Below are 15,442 nucleotides of genomic sequence, written 5' to 3' on the forward strand. Positions count from 1 at the left end.
GGGAGATCAATCAAAGGATCAAGAGGATCAAATGAAATTATATTTGAATAAATAGGACAATGCAAGTCGGCAGAAGAGGCACTATATAAATGCTGATTCCCTCCTTCTTTCTCTGTTTATTGCTGTCTAGACACTCATGAAGTAGGGTTGGGGAATAATGTCTTTTTAAAACACTCAGAGATTCATGTTCATATGATATATTTCTGCTCGTTCATCTCACAAAATAGGATGTATCCTTTGCTCTGATATATAGCAATCGATCCTAAAGTCATTCTTATCAACTCCTACATGATCATGGTGATTAAGAGACTTGGCTTCAACATCAAGAATAAGTGATCTGGTGGGTGTGGGTGCTCCCTCAAACAACACAGGTCAAAATCCTTCTAGGATCTAGTCCAGGGGCTTTGAATCTTTGTCTGTTGTGGACCCTACTGGCAGTCTGATGAAACCTTCTCAAACTCAGATAATGTCCTTAAACACCTAGTAAAATATTTAGGATTATAAAGAAAACAAATTATATTGAAATAAGGTTATAATTTTTTTTATAATTGACAGACCCCAATTTAAGAAGAACCTCTAATTAAGCACATGGTCTTAGGAAGTTGCTATAGCTAAAAAAAAAAAATGCATCAGACTCTAACCAGCCTGACAATAAGCCTTTTTTAATCAGTGGGCAAAAGTATATAAACTATTACTAAGGCTTTCCAGCTTCAGCATGGCCTTCCAGGACTTGAGGTCCATGTATTCTTTTACCACAGCCTTCAAGAATCCTGGGTCACAAGAAGGCATAGCTAAATAACAATAATAACAGTAATAACACAAACACACACACACATATGTATGTATGTATGTATGCTAAACACTTTACAAATATCTTATTTGATTGCCACAACAACCTTGGGAGGTCGGTGCTACTATTATATATATATATATACACATATATATATATATGTATATATATATACATATATACGTATATATACATATATACGTATATATGTATATATATACACATACACATATATTATATATAAAATATATTATTATATTTTACAGTTGAGTAAACTGAAGCAAACAGAAATTAAGTGATTCTCCCATAGTTACACAACTAATAAGGGTCTGAGACCAAGGTTTCACTTGAGTCTATCCAATTTGAGGTTCAATGCTCCATTGTGCCCCCTCGTTGCCTAAATCATGAAAGAGGAAGAGACTTCTTTGACTTTTCCCTCCTTCTTATCACCCATATCCATCTAGTTACCAAGTAAGGTAGGTTCTGCCTCCACTGCTTGTTTCTGCTCACATAGCTACCGCTCTAATTTGAGACCTCATCACTCTCCACTTGGACTATTATTACAATAGTCTTTCCCAAGTGGTTCTCCTATTTTAGTCTCTCCCTTTTTTAATTCATCTTCCTTCAAGATACAAAAATAAAGTCTCTAAGATACAAGTTTGACCCTGTGATTCCCCTACTCAATAAGCTTCAATGGGTCTACTGTTTTCTCTAGGATAAAATATAAACTCTTCAGTCTATAACCTATGACCCTCCACAATATGACTGCAATATACCTTTCCATATTGTGCTTTTCTATGTTGTTGCCAAATTGGACAATTGTATGTTCTTGAAACTCAACATTCCTTATCCCAACTCTGCAGTTAAATCAATGACCCCACATGCCAGGAATTCACTCCCTCCTCAATTTTATCTCTTAGAATATCTTTGAAGGAACAACTCAGGTTCAGACTCTTCCATGAACATTCCTGTCAGATCTTTTAATAGCATAAAAAGTAAAAGATCAACCAACCTAGACAGGGCAGACAGTAAATCTTTCCTAAAATCAACTTTATGAGACAAATTCAGTCTGTGGAGGATGGGGAAACTCTAAACTATAGTGAAGCTGCCTGGTCATGGAGAAGGGGAAGCTGGAAGTTCACTGGGGGTACAGTATTTAGGAAGGGGAAGCATCAGCTCTCTATTTTAAACAAATTCTAAAGTCCTTGACAGTTATACACTTAATTCAGTTGTTTCTACATGATAAAAGACCTCAAGGGCCATTAGCAACCCTCTAAATTTCAGCACCCTGAGCCAAAACCCCAGTTAATACCATCATAATCATGGTTCAGCTTTCCTTGATCTACTGCTCAAATTACCTTGCATTTGCTCATCTACAAGCATGATTTTTACCACTAATCCAAGTAAAATATGCTCTTTGAGAACAAAGATCATTTTGTGTTTGAATGCCCAAGTATAGGACCAGTAGGCATTTAATACCTGTTTGTTGAATTAGAAATTATAACCCATCTGAAAATAAAATGGTACATTATATTTTAAGTGAGTGTCTACCAGTGATAAAGGAACAAAATCTACTATCCTGTAATCCTCTAAAATAATGTCTAAGAGTCAAACTATAAAGAGAATCACTAAAATAGGACAGACCCTTTAACTTAGAAAATCTCCAATGCAATCTTTCCTTAATGAGGGTCCTGAATGAGGCACTAAGCCTCTTGGGTGATGCTGCTATGGGGACCACTCTTGGCCATTTTTATCTCCTTTTAAGAGTGTTCTGTTTCTCTTATTAACTATCCTAGTTATCTACTTTGCTTGATGTAGGGCTACTGAGCCATTGGTTTTAAGTTACTTCCCAGATCATTTCCTCGATTGGCTGCCATCAGAGAATTTACAAAGACCATTTTTTGAGCTCTGATGTTTCATCTTTGTACTAAAAAAGTCTAGCCTTTTTTCATTATTTGTATTGCATGAATTTTAACTTCAGATATGAAATGGTAATTTCAGGTTGCTTTTTTCAAGCATCCCTTAATCTAGTCTCGGCCACTTACTATCTGTGGCATCCTAGACAGGTCACTTAACATTGTTTGCCTCAGTTTCCTTATCTGTTAAATGAGCTGGAGAAGGAAATGATATCCCATGCATGGAGTCTTCTTGGCAAAGATAGTGGAGTAGTTGTCATTTCCTTCTCCAGCTCATGGTTTATGGGATCACCAAGAGTTGGACACAACTTAACAACTACATAATATTTTAAGAATAAATGGATGGATGAAAAAAAATATATACTAAGTACTCACTACATGCCAATCATTGTGATAAGTGGTAGAAATTCAAATATAAACAAGGCAGTTCTTGTATATAAACTCCTCCAGGAGTTTATATTCTAATTGGGAAAGACACACATAAGGGAGGGATGGCCTGTGTAGTTGCTTTATTCAAGGGAACCACAGGGATGGAGACTCAGGTCATGGGTCAATAGACTGGTCGTGGCCTGTCATTGATTTGATTATTGTTCCCAGAGCTAAAGGTGGAATTTGGTGAGGGAGGAGGGCATGATACGCACAGTTAATCTGGGATACAATGACAAGCACTGGGAAAAACCTGGGTCAGGTGAGTCTTACTTGCCAGGCAGGACACCTGAGGAGCCTGGGCAGGGCTGGATGAGAGGTGGTGATGGGAGAGGGAGAGTGTGTCCTGATGATGGACAGGGCAGCAGTTCCTTTCCCACCATGGGCCTTGCCTCTGGTGATCATGTCCAAGTTTTCCTGCTCAGAGCTTGTCTGTTAATTGCCCTTCATCCCAGCCCATCTCATTAGAATGTGGGTTCTGTAAGAATGGGAACTTTTCACCTTTGTCTCCCTAGCATTTAGTTCAAGCTAAGAACATACTAGGAGCTTAATAAATGTTTAACGACTGACTGCAAGCCAAGCCTTCATTCATCAACAAGCAGCTAGCAGATTGTAAAGTCATGAAGTGTTGCTTCAATTAAAGACAGTAGTCTTCTGAAAATAAATATACTAGAGTTGGGAGGGACCTTGGAGATTATCTGGGGCTAATTTTATTAAGCCAGTAAAGTAGCTCTTTGAAGAGCTATGGCTACCTATGCTAATACAGACTGGTATGTGCCTGGGTGTGTAATGTGTGGTGTAGTCCAGTAGCCTGGACATACAATGTGTATGCATGTGTGAATACATTCATAGTGTAGGCATACAAATCTGTAGACACAGAGTATGCACACGTATGTGGCAGGCATGTGCATATGTCTATATGTGCGTGTTTTGTACATGTGTGTAATTGATACGTACCTATGCCTGTGAAGACATGTATATGTGGGTACATAAATGCACGTGCAGATACACTGTGTGTACGTGTGGATGGAGGAGGTGTGTATACATAACACACATGTTCACAGGCATATATGTCTGTATGTATAAAGCATGTGTGTGAATGTAGATAGACATGCTGCATGTGTGTCCATGTGTGTATGCAGTGTGTATACATGCACACAACCAAGTGTGTTTGTGTGTATATGCAAATGAATTGCATAGTGTGTATGCATGTGCATCCCCACACATATATAACTTGCTATATATCAATCATATATATATGCATGTATATATGTGTAAGTATTTATGGTGTGTCTATATAAATGGATGTGTGGATAGCCATGGTTTATAGATCTATGTGTATGCGTAAATGTATATACAGTGTGTGAATATAAGCATCTCCATACCTATATATGTACACACATACCATGTACATATGTACATGAATGCATTTTAATAGTATGAACCTACAGATAAACATTGTGCATACATGTGTCTGTGTTGTATGTATGTGCCATGCCTGCGTGTGTGTATACATGTGTGTACAAAGTGCATGTGAGTGCGGATCACTGATATGCATGTAGATGTACACATGTGTGTAGCACACATGTGCATGTATTCACACTGTTCATATCTGTATGTGTGAGTGTAAGTAAAGAGTGTGTGTATAAATGTATTGATAAAGATAGTGTATGTGTGCGTGTGTGTGAATATATATATTTCTGTGTAGTGTATGTCTGTGTACATGTGAGGTATGTACATAGTGTGGATAAAGGTGTATATAGCTATATGTTGTGTGTAGTGTGTATGTATTCACATATACTGCATGTATATATGCGTACAAGCGTATATGTGTAGATAAATGTAGATATAGACATGCTCTGCGCATGAGTGTATGTGTATCTCTAAAGTGTGTGCATAGATTGTGCTTGTATGGATATATATTTGTGAAAGCATGGGTATAGTGTGTTTATGCATGTGTATATTGTGTAGTATGTGTAAAATGCATACATGAATATAAACTTTTTATGTGTATATGAGTATGTATTCAATATATAAATACATTTCTATACACACTATATACTTACATTCACAGATATAAACAGTGTGAATACATGCACATATATACTACACAGTGTGTGTACGTCTACATGCATATCAGTGATCCGCACTCACACACTTTGTATACACATGTATTCACACATACATGCAGGCATGGCACGTACATGCAACACAGATACATGTATGCGTGAAGTATATCTATATATTTATAGCATTAAAATGCACCCATGTACATATGCACAAAGTGTATCTGTATATTTATACTATTAAACTGCATTCATGTACATACCATACACATATTTGTTACATGTATAGCCTCCTGTTGTGCATGTGTGTGTGCATGGGCACATGGGTACACACAAGCATGTATGTAGCTGTCTGTGTACACATATGCTGCATATAGATAAGCTGCATATAGACACTGTGTATAAATACATGTGTGAACACAGTGTGTACAAATGTGTGTGCATTGTGTGTATGTGTGCATATACACTGCTTGTGTTAATGTGTCTATATGATTATATATAGAGAGGGCATATACATGCTGCTAGCATGAATATGTATGTGTGAATATAGTAATGTGGTATCTGTGTTTATATATGTTTATAAATGTATATATAATATGTTTATAAATATATATAAATATATGTGTGTGGTGTGTATATATATGCGTGTGTATAGTGTGTATGTGTGTGTGTGTAGTTGCTTAATGGATAGAGCACCTGCCCTAGAGTCAGGAAGACCTGAGTTCAAGTCCAGCCTAGCCATTGACAAGCTATGTAACCCTGGCTCAGTCATTTAAGCTGGTCTGCCTCAGTTTCCTCTATAAAATAAACTGGAGAAGGAAATGGCAAACAATCTGGTCTCTTTGCCAAGAAAACCCCAAAGATGTGGGTATGTACTATATATATATATATATATATATATATATATATATATATATATATATATATGTATATATATGTGTGTGTGTGTGTGTGTGTGTATGTATATATATATACATACATATATATGTATATATATATATATATATATATATATATATATATACATATATACACACACACACACACACATACACACACACGTTAATCAGCAGATATTTCTACCTGCTTCTGGGAATACAGACATAACATATACATGTCTACATATACACACACATCTGTGTATGTCTGTGTTTGTGTGTAGATAAATAACTTAGCCTACATGTCTCAGTTTTTCCACCTAAGAAACTGGAAGCCATCATTCCACCTTACTTATGATAAAAAAGATACCAGTGGTAGAAAATGAACTCTATCAAATTTTTTTATTAATTTTTATTAAAGATATTATGAGTTTTACTCAATCAAATATTTTATAAAAAATAAGTATTTAAACAAATCTCTAAAAGTTTAAAACACTATCATCATCTTCCTCCTTGCATTATACTAGTGCACTTCAATTAGATTATAAATAGTTTTTATTTAATGCTTCCAAAAAGAACAAGTCAATCTTTCCCTAGCTTATTTCACTTGAAAATTTTAAAAAAGGGTTTCCCTTAATATTGCTCCTGAAAACCAACTAGGAAGAGCTTCCTTACCCTAAGCAGACTTATCACTAGACCTGAAATCAGAAAGGAAGAAAAATTCATAGATCAACATAAGCTTCACTGTAAATATTGGGGGCAAATTCAAGAATATTCTGTGGTTTGTACTTGTTCAGCCAGAGCTAAACACAGGCAACCAGAAGGAGTGGGTTTTTCTGTTTCCTTTCTTCTTATGGCTAAACAACCTGGTCTATAATCTTGACCATACACACAGGGAAAGGCCCTGCTAAACCGAATGGTGTTACATAACTAGCTAGAGGTCCTATTTTGAGATTTTCAATCTCCTTTCTTTTATTATTAAAACCTGGAAACCCTTTGGTTTGTTGAGTCAAAAGATCTCACTTGTTTCCAATCTGTCTTCAGTGCCTCCTCTCTGAAAATAGGAAATCTAACGGATCTGCCCAAGGTTGTACAGTGTGATACTGGCAGATACAAGCTCCTTACTACTGCCAAAAACAACTACAAAAAAACAAAACCCCAAACAACAAGCACAAAACAGAAATAAAACCCCTGCCATTGGACTGTAGGAAAAGGGTACAAATTTCTGATGAGATAACCATTAGCAAATGCCTAGGTTTTATTTTTAGACTCATCAATAAGCTTTTCATTGATTCCAGAAACATGGGCATCAATCATGGTGAATGACCTGGAAAACCCATATGGATCATCCTAGTTCCAAATCATATCTGACCTCAGAGAAAGCAAGCCCTACCATACATGACTAAAAACACTGGCTGATACATATAGAATTCACAGAAATCACGGCAAACCAAATGATTATTTAGAATGCACTGTGAAGAATGTGCTTGGAATAAATAGATTATTTTCCATCTCTGTTCTATATGGGGAAAGTAGAGATAATCTTTCTTTTCTGGCAGAAAAATTCTGAATATACCTCTCCTAAGAGGGGGTTTGTACTCTTGAATCCAGAGATTAAGAAAGGCAGTCAACAAGTCAACATTTACTGAGCACCACCACGGTGTGCAGAGTGCACTGTGAGAAGATATAAAAATAAATTGTTGACACACTTCCTGCCCTTAAGAAGTATTCTTGAGCTAATGACGTAGGTAAGGATCCAATGGGAGATGTGTTGGTAAATCTGGAGGGGGGCAATGCAAATTTTGAATGAGAGAGAGAGAGAGAGAGAGAGAGTGTGTGTGTGTGTGTGTGTATTGATCTTTGAAACTATTTGCAGACCAGCTCTAAACCAGGATGAGAGAATGAATAGAGCTGTGTGCAAATGGAATAGATCTGGCAGAATAGGAAACCAACCACTCCCAGAAAAGTTCGTTTTTAATAGAATCTTCATTGGGAAGATCAGAAGACTAGCATTTCTGGCTCCCCTTTCACACATCTCCTGCCCAAGTGGTTTATAAATCTGAAAGAACCACCATAGGGCACCATGAAGGCCCTCTACCTCACTCTATAGTTTCTTATTCATACTTACTCTGGGAATAGAAATCAAATCAACTCTGCCATCGCTTCTGGAAAGGGTGTGTCAACTGACCGTCCTACAACTCCACTCACCATTCCAGTAATTTTCCAGACAAAACACTCTTTCCTAGCCACTCATTCTTATATGCAAGGTCTCTTCCATTATTATTGTTATTATTATTATTATTACTACTGACAAGAAATATAAGCATTAATATACTGTTGTAGGGTTTGCAAAACACTTTACAAATAATATCTCATATGATCCTCACTGCAACCCTAGAAGGCAGGTGCCAGTATTATTCCTATTTTAAAGATAAAGTAACTAAGGCAGGCAAGTTAAGTGACTTGCCCAGGGTCACACAGATAGAACACTTCTGAGGATGAATTTGGCCTCAGGTCTTTCCAACTCTAGTCCTAGCTCTCCATCCACTGTGCTGCCTAGCTACTGCTAAAACCTTGTATAAAAGAAGTCTTTTTGTTTGATTTTCTCCTGACTTTTGCCCACTAGACCTCAGTTCCAAATACCTGCCTTCTAGATGCATAGTCGGTTGATCCTATATAATAACCTGTTTGTCTTGGGAGGGTGATGAGGTGAATTGGTAACCGAAAAAGAGGATCCCACTAACATAGGAGTCTCCAAAGTGGAGATGTGTGGTCCCTGGGGAAGGTCAAAGAAAATATTAGAACATCTCAGAGTCTTAACCTGGCACCAAAAACATAATTTTGGGGGTCTGTGAACTTTGATGGGGGGGGCAAGAATTACATCAATATTTCCACTAAGGTCAATCTGAATGTTGTATTTTCTTCATTTATTTAAAAACATCATTGGAAGCAAGTGTCTTCAGACTGATGAAAAGATCTCTCTCTCTCTCTCTCTCTCTCTCTCACACACACACACACACACACACACACACACACACAGACAAACACGTGCAAGCACGGTTCAGAACTCTTTAGTCTATTTGTATTTGTCTTTATCTTTAAAAATTAGACTGTACTAATATTTAATGTAAGGATTGACACTGGCAGCTTCCCTGGGCCTTTATGTCAGATGGTCACATGTTGCACATGGTAGGTGAGGAGTGGATAGTCTGTATCCTGGAGGGCCTAACAAAAGGACCATTCCTCTGGTCACTAGCTTTCAGAGTATTTTTTCAGTTTAAGAATGCACAATAAAATAGGTTTACAGAATACATTATCTAGTTTTAAGTAAACCAACCCTCAAAAAATGGATAAATGGATTAGAAAGATTCCTGCAAAAAAAGCTGTAGCCTGAAAAAAATCCTAAGAATATTTTGGGGTTGTTTTTTTTGGGGGGGGGAAGCAATGGGGTTAAGTGACTTGCCCAAGGTCACACAGCTATGCAATTATTAAGGGTCTGAGGTTGGATTTGAACTCAGGTCCTCCTAATTCCTGGACCAGTGCTCTCTCTATCCACTGTGCCACCTAACTGCCACAAAACTAAGAATATCTTGAACATGAGTAAATGCAAAGAAAAATGACTTCTACTCTAAGTAAGGGCTCTTCATCAGTATCATTTCGAGGTAAGAACTTTGACACGCTAATAGAGCTAACAAGAAATTTACTACTCCCTATTAGAAATTATTGGAGTTGGGGTGGCTAGGTGGCACAGTGGAAAGAGCACCAGACCTGGAGTCAGGAGGATCTGGGTTCAAATCCGGCCTCAGACACTTAATAATTACCTGGCTGTGTGGCCTTGGGCAAGCACTTAACCCCATTTGCTTTGCAAAAAAAAATCTAGAAATTATTGGAGTTATTTGTAATTTAGATTTACAACCATTTGCTTTACTATGAACTTAGTGCCATGACTTATTACGTGTCACAGTGGATGGGATGCCAAGCCTGGAGTCATTCTGACTTCAGACTCTAAAATAGCTGTGTGACCCTGACAAGTCAGTTCACCCTGTTTGCCTCAGTTTCCTCATCTGTAAAATGAACTGCAGAAGGAAATGGCAAACCACTCCAGTACCTTTGCAAAAGAAAAACCCAAATGGGGTCACAAAGCGTCAGACATAATTGAAAAATGACTGAGCAACGAATAAGAAATCATCACAATTCACAAAACATTAGAAAACTAACACTTTGGGGCTAAAAACAACATATACTTCCCTTGAAACTCTCATGTCTGTACATTTTAAAAATTGGAAATAATTTTCCAATCTGCCAAAAGTGTTTTTCAAATGAAGAATTTCAGTGAGATTCTATCACATTTGTTAAAAAATTTTTTTAAAGTCCTCAAATTAATTTGTAAGAACTGATTGACATGAGAAAGAATGGCATGAAAAATTTACTAGCTGGACTTTAATAAAAAAACTTTTTCATGATTAGTGAATGGAAATATCACAACTTAATATTTTTCCATTTAAGTCTATAAATCTTTGACATTTTCAGATTTGATAACCATCAAAATCTGCTATCAAAAAAATGGCTTAGAACCATACCTTTGAATCTCTTTATCACAAAATGTTAAACCAAGATTTTCAAAAATCATGAAGGATATACAAGTACATTACTCTCACACTAAAAATTTGTGACTCATATTTTAGTAGGAGCAAAAGATTTATGTACTGTTAACATTTTAAAAAAAAGATCATTTCCTCATAATCTCACATTTTAAAAGGTTTATGTATATTTTTAATATGTACAACATATATTACCATCAGTATTGTTGCAAAGTAAAAATGACACTAATAGAATTGACAAGCTCTTATCTTTATCTTATATTTTAAAATGGTTTGTGTATATTTATGAAACAACATATTAATAAAGTATTATGTACACAGAATTTATAAATACATGAATATATAAAGAGACAGCTTAGAAATTTTTTTATTTATGGGGTAGTGATTGAAAAAAACTGGAGACTACTGCTTACATGAGAGCAGATATAATAGCCTATATTTATATGGAGTTATATGGATATTTATATTTTATGAGGATCTATATTTTTATATCCCACATGTATGTATATTTTTTATTTATACATATAGAAAAGGGGGGAAAGAAAGAAAAAGGAAAGAGAGAGGGAGAGAGGGGGAAGAAAGGGGGGAAAAGAGAGAGGATGGGGGAGGGAGAATAGAACTCTTAATTCAGGAACTATACGATAGCAGCTCTGGACTCATATAAACCTGAGCTTAATCTTGAGTGCCTTTCTCAACAATCTCTTTGAGTTGTATTTTGACCCAGGATTTCCCCTAGGACCCTTACCCTTTGACTTGGTTTCAATTTCTGTGAAAGCAGTGAGACTCACATCCAAGAGAGGACAGACCAAAAGCACCAAGGACTTAGAACAGAACTCCTAAACAGTTTTTCTCATTCCCCAGTAACTTTTTGGTAATACTCTGGATGGGCCATGGGAGGCCACCACAAAGGGAAAGCACCCTCATCAACTCTGGAGCAATGAACTGCATCATCAATACAGTATCAGCTCATTGATCTTAGCTGCAGCAAGAACTCCAAAGCTGGGAATCTGGGTCCATGCCAGAATACACTGCCATGTTAATGGAGCAATCAAGGCCCCAGGCAAGGTGAATTCACACTTTGTCAAGGAGACGGTATGGGGAAGAGATGGGGCCTTGTTCAGCTTTTCCTGGGGCAACACCATGACTGATAACTCAATATTATCTTTTTTTAATAATTTGTATAATCCTGTGAAGTGGGTAGTGCAAGTATTATTCCCTTCATTTTGAAAATGGGGAATCTGAGGCTCTGTCATGTTAAGTGATTTTTACAAGGTCAGATGTTGTGGTTTGTCCTTCGATATTGAAGAAGACATCAGGGAGGTGATGCCATGAGATACCAAGTGAGTTGGGTTTAATAAGGGTACAGGCCCCAAATCAATCTGGCTCTCCTTGATTGGTCAACGAGGAACAGTGGCTAAGTCTACTTAGTCATTAAGTCCTGCTGGGTCCAGAGTGAAGGTAAATAGCAAAAAGTTTCTGTTTTGGCCAGAAACCTGAGAGTCTTCTCCTCCCAGGCTGATTTTTTTTTTTACTATACAAAAGAGGCTTCTCTTTGCCTCTTTTCATATGAGGTCATATGATAACACATCGATGGCAGAGAGAAGTTCACGTCTTCTAATGTGTTATTATTCTGTGGCAGCTTACCACTTGCTATATAATGGCACTAAGTCAGTAACCCCATTTGCTTCTCTGGGAACCGATCGAGTGATAGAGCAGCTGATTTAAAAGTTAATTTACCCAAGTCCTAGACTTTTCCTATTATTCCCATTTGTTGAGGTTCCATTCTCATTTCCTTTCACAGAAACTTAGAACTTGGAGGAAATTAGAAATTATCTTATCTCATGTTATTCAGGCAGAAGTTGAGACTCACAAGCAAAATGACTTGCCCAAGATGACACAATTAGATATTGAAAGACCTGGGATTGAGCAGCTGTGTGGTACGGTGGATAGAATAGCAGCCCTGGAGTCAGGAGGACCTGAGTTAAAATCCAGCCTCAGACACTTAATAATTAATTACACAGCTGTGTGGCCTTGGGCAAGCCACTTAACTGCATTGCCTTGCAAAGACAAAAAAAAAAAGATCTGGGATTACTGATTCCTAGGCCATGATGGTTCTTTTTCAGTAGGATCAAGGGTGGGATCAAAGCAAGTGTCCATAACCAGGGGTTTATGAACATTTTTTTTATATTTTAACAACTCTATTTTAATATAATTGACCTCCTTTGTAATATAATATGGTTTATTATATTTATTTAAAAACAATTCTGGAAAGGATTCCCTAGAAGATTGCGGAACCAGTCTGCCAGAAGGGTTCTCGACAAAAACAGAAATAACAATAACGACAACAAACTCCCAGATATTAGAGGGACCTCTGAAAGGAAATTTCGATAATCCAGAATGCAGAACTAGTCTGAGAGATTAGCCTTTAACCCTGTTCCCTGTGTCCTGGGCCACCATTACATCTAGACGTTTTCTAGGGATTATAGTCTTTCTAGTCCCTGAAAATTCTGCATTTTTTTTCCTTCTCTTGGAATCCTCTGTGATTTCTTGCATATGTCCTTTAATACAGCTGTTCCTGTTTGGGCTGCTGAGGGCTTCTAGGGTGAAACCTTACCACACGCAAGAAGATAAAAGTTCCCAGAATTAAATGAAGTCAAGGCTTTGAGATCTAAGTGACATTTGTCTAACTTGGGACGGCCCAAAGGTCCGCGACTTACTCATTTGAAGCATTGTACCTCCTCCTCTCTCTGAAACCTCCTATTTATAAATCAGGTACCATTTGGGATGTGTTTTATGAAAAAAAAAAGATTCACCTGGCGCCATAACTAGGCTAGGCAACCTTTGCGCCCAGTTGTGGAGCTGTGCAAGATGCTGACAACACCTCTCTTCCTTCAGAGAAAATAAAAAACAACTGAGTTTAGCAGCACCTCGTTAGCAAGAATTAGTTAACATAGGAAGCTACCAGATGGCTCACTTCCTCTCACCCACCTTTGAAAAAAAAAAAGTTGATAGGAGGGCAAGCTGGGCACCATGAAAAGAAGGTGGTCAAGGTTGCCACTAGTTCCCTGTAAATTGTGCAATGCCCTTAAAATGGGATTCAGTTTGGCCAAAGAAAGAAGAAAAGGAAAATGTGTTGGGGTTCCATTCGCATGCCCTTTCCACAGGAACTTGGAACTTTTAGAAGGAATCAATCGGAATAAAGCCAACGGGGCGAGCCCGCACTGGGTCGAGGTTTTTCTCGCACTCTGCCAAGGCTAGGATGGCGCTCTACGGGCATCGGAAGAGGAAGGCTGAGCAGGGCTTTGGGGCGATTCCTCGTGTTTTTCCTTCTTTCCTCGGCATGTTTGCCCTCGCCTGGCTAGGGGTCCCCCGTCCGGGCCCAGCGGGGGTCTCCCGGCCCGGCCTGGGCGAGGCGGGCCGATCTAGACTTCAACATATGGTAACACTCTAGCGCCAGGCGGGGGCCTCGGGGCCGGGGCCGGGGCCGGGGCCGGGGCCGGGCCCGGGGCCGCCCCTCGAGGCTCCTCCGCGGAGGGCCGGGCGTGTGCGTGTCGGCAGCCGGGCCGGCTGCGGGGCGCCGGGCGCGAGGTGCGGGGCGCAGGGGGCCGCGCCGCCGCCGGCCGCCCTTACCTGCCGCTCCAGGTGGCCCCGGGCCGGGCCGCGGGAGGAGGCGGCGGGGCCGCCCTGGGCGCGGCGGCGGGGCCCCCCTGGGCGCGGCGGCGGGGTGCGGGGGTCCCCCGCCAGACTTACTCTGCGCAGACTCCTGGGCGGCCCCGGCCCCGCGCGAGGCCCGGGGGCGCCGCCTGCTTGACCTCGCCCTCTGCGCCTGTCCGCCTCCGGGCTGCTTCAGCGGCGGCCCCGGCCCGCTGCGGATGGCTGGCCGCTGAGGTCACCGCGCCGCCTTCCGTCATGGCTCATGTTCGGGGAAGTCGGGGCGCCGCGGCCGCCGGCCTCGGGCGGGGGCGGGGCGGGGAGGAGGGGGCGTGGCGGCGGGGGCGGCGGGGGCGGGGCGGGGGCGGGGCTCCGCGGCGGGCCCGCCACACAGCGGGGGCGGGGAGGAGTGGGCGTGGCGGCGGGGGCGGGGGCGTGGCGGGGAGGAGGGGGCGGGGCGCCGCGGCCGGGCCCGCCACACAGCGGGGGCGGGGAGGAGTGGCAGCGGGGGCGGCGGGGGCGGGGCGTGGCAGCGGGGGGGGGCGGAGGGGGCGGGGCGGGGGCGGGGCGGGCGGCCCGAGAGGCGTCCACCTTGCTTCAGCCTCGCGGCAGCTGCTCCCTCCCCTCCCCCTCCCGCCCCTCCCCCCCCGGCCGATTTCCTGGCTCCGGCCGGAGCGAGCGCGGGTGACGTCAGCGGCCGGAGCTCCGAGCTCTGACTCAGCAGCGGCCCCCCCACGCGCGGCCCGCCGCCACGCCCTCGTGCTCCGGGGACCCGCCCGGGCCTCAGTTTCCCCGTTCGTCTCCGCGCTAAACACATTTATAAACGGGGGGGCGGGCTCGGGGACCCCCACAATCAGTTCCAGTTCTAAATCCCGGCGGCCCGCTGCCGGCAGTACATTCTAGAATGCTCGGGGCCGGGCCGGGCCACTCGAAGGAGCCCTGGGGGCCGCTAGGTGGCGCGGCCGGCGCCGGAGACACGAGGGCCCGAGTTCAAGTGTGACCGCGAACTTCATACTCACTTAGCCGGGCCATCTTGGACAAGTCACTTCACCCCATGACCTTGCGGAAAAACAAAAGAGAAAGAAATAAAGAAAATGAGGGACAGAGTATTATA

The 15,442-nt window shown here is 41.2% G+C and overlaps 1 protein-coding gene across 2 annotated transcripts in view; it reads right to left on the reverse strand.

Annotated features, from left to right (window-relative positions):
• ZBTB38 (zinc finger and BTB domain containing 38) overlaps window positions 1–14,600 on the reverse strand; it is a 91,825-nt gene extending 77,225 nt beyond the window's left edge. For both annotated transcript variants that reach the window (XM_074191186.1, XM_074191189.1), the window contains exon 1: window positions 14,428–14,600. The gene's annotated coding sequence lies outside the window, so the exon portion shown is untranslated. The remainder of the gene's footprint in view (window positions 1–14,427) is intronic.
• Between the last annotated feature and the right edge of the window lie 842 nt (window positions 14,601–15,442).

Source organism: Macrotis lagotis, chromosome 6 (genome assembly GCF_037893015.1).
Source record: "Macrotis lagotis isolate mMagLag1 chromosome 6, bilby.v1.9.chrom.fasta, whole genome shotgun sequence".
NCBI lineage: Eukaryota > Metazoa > Chordata > Mammalia > Peramelemorphia > Peramelidae > Macrotis > Macrotis lagotis.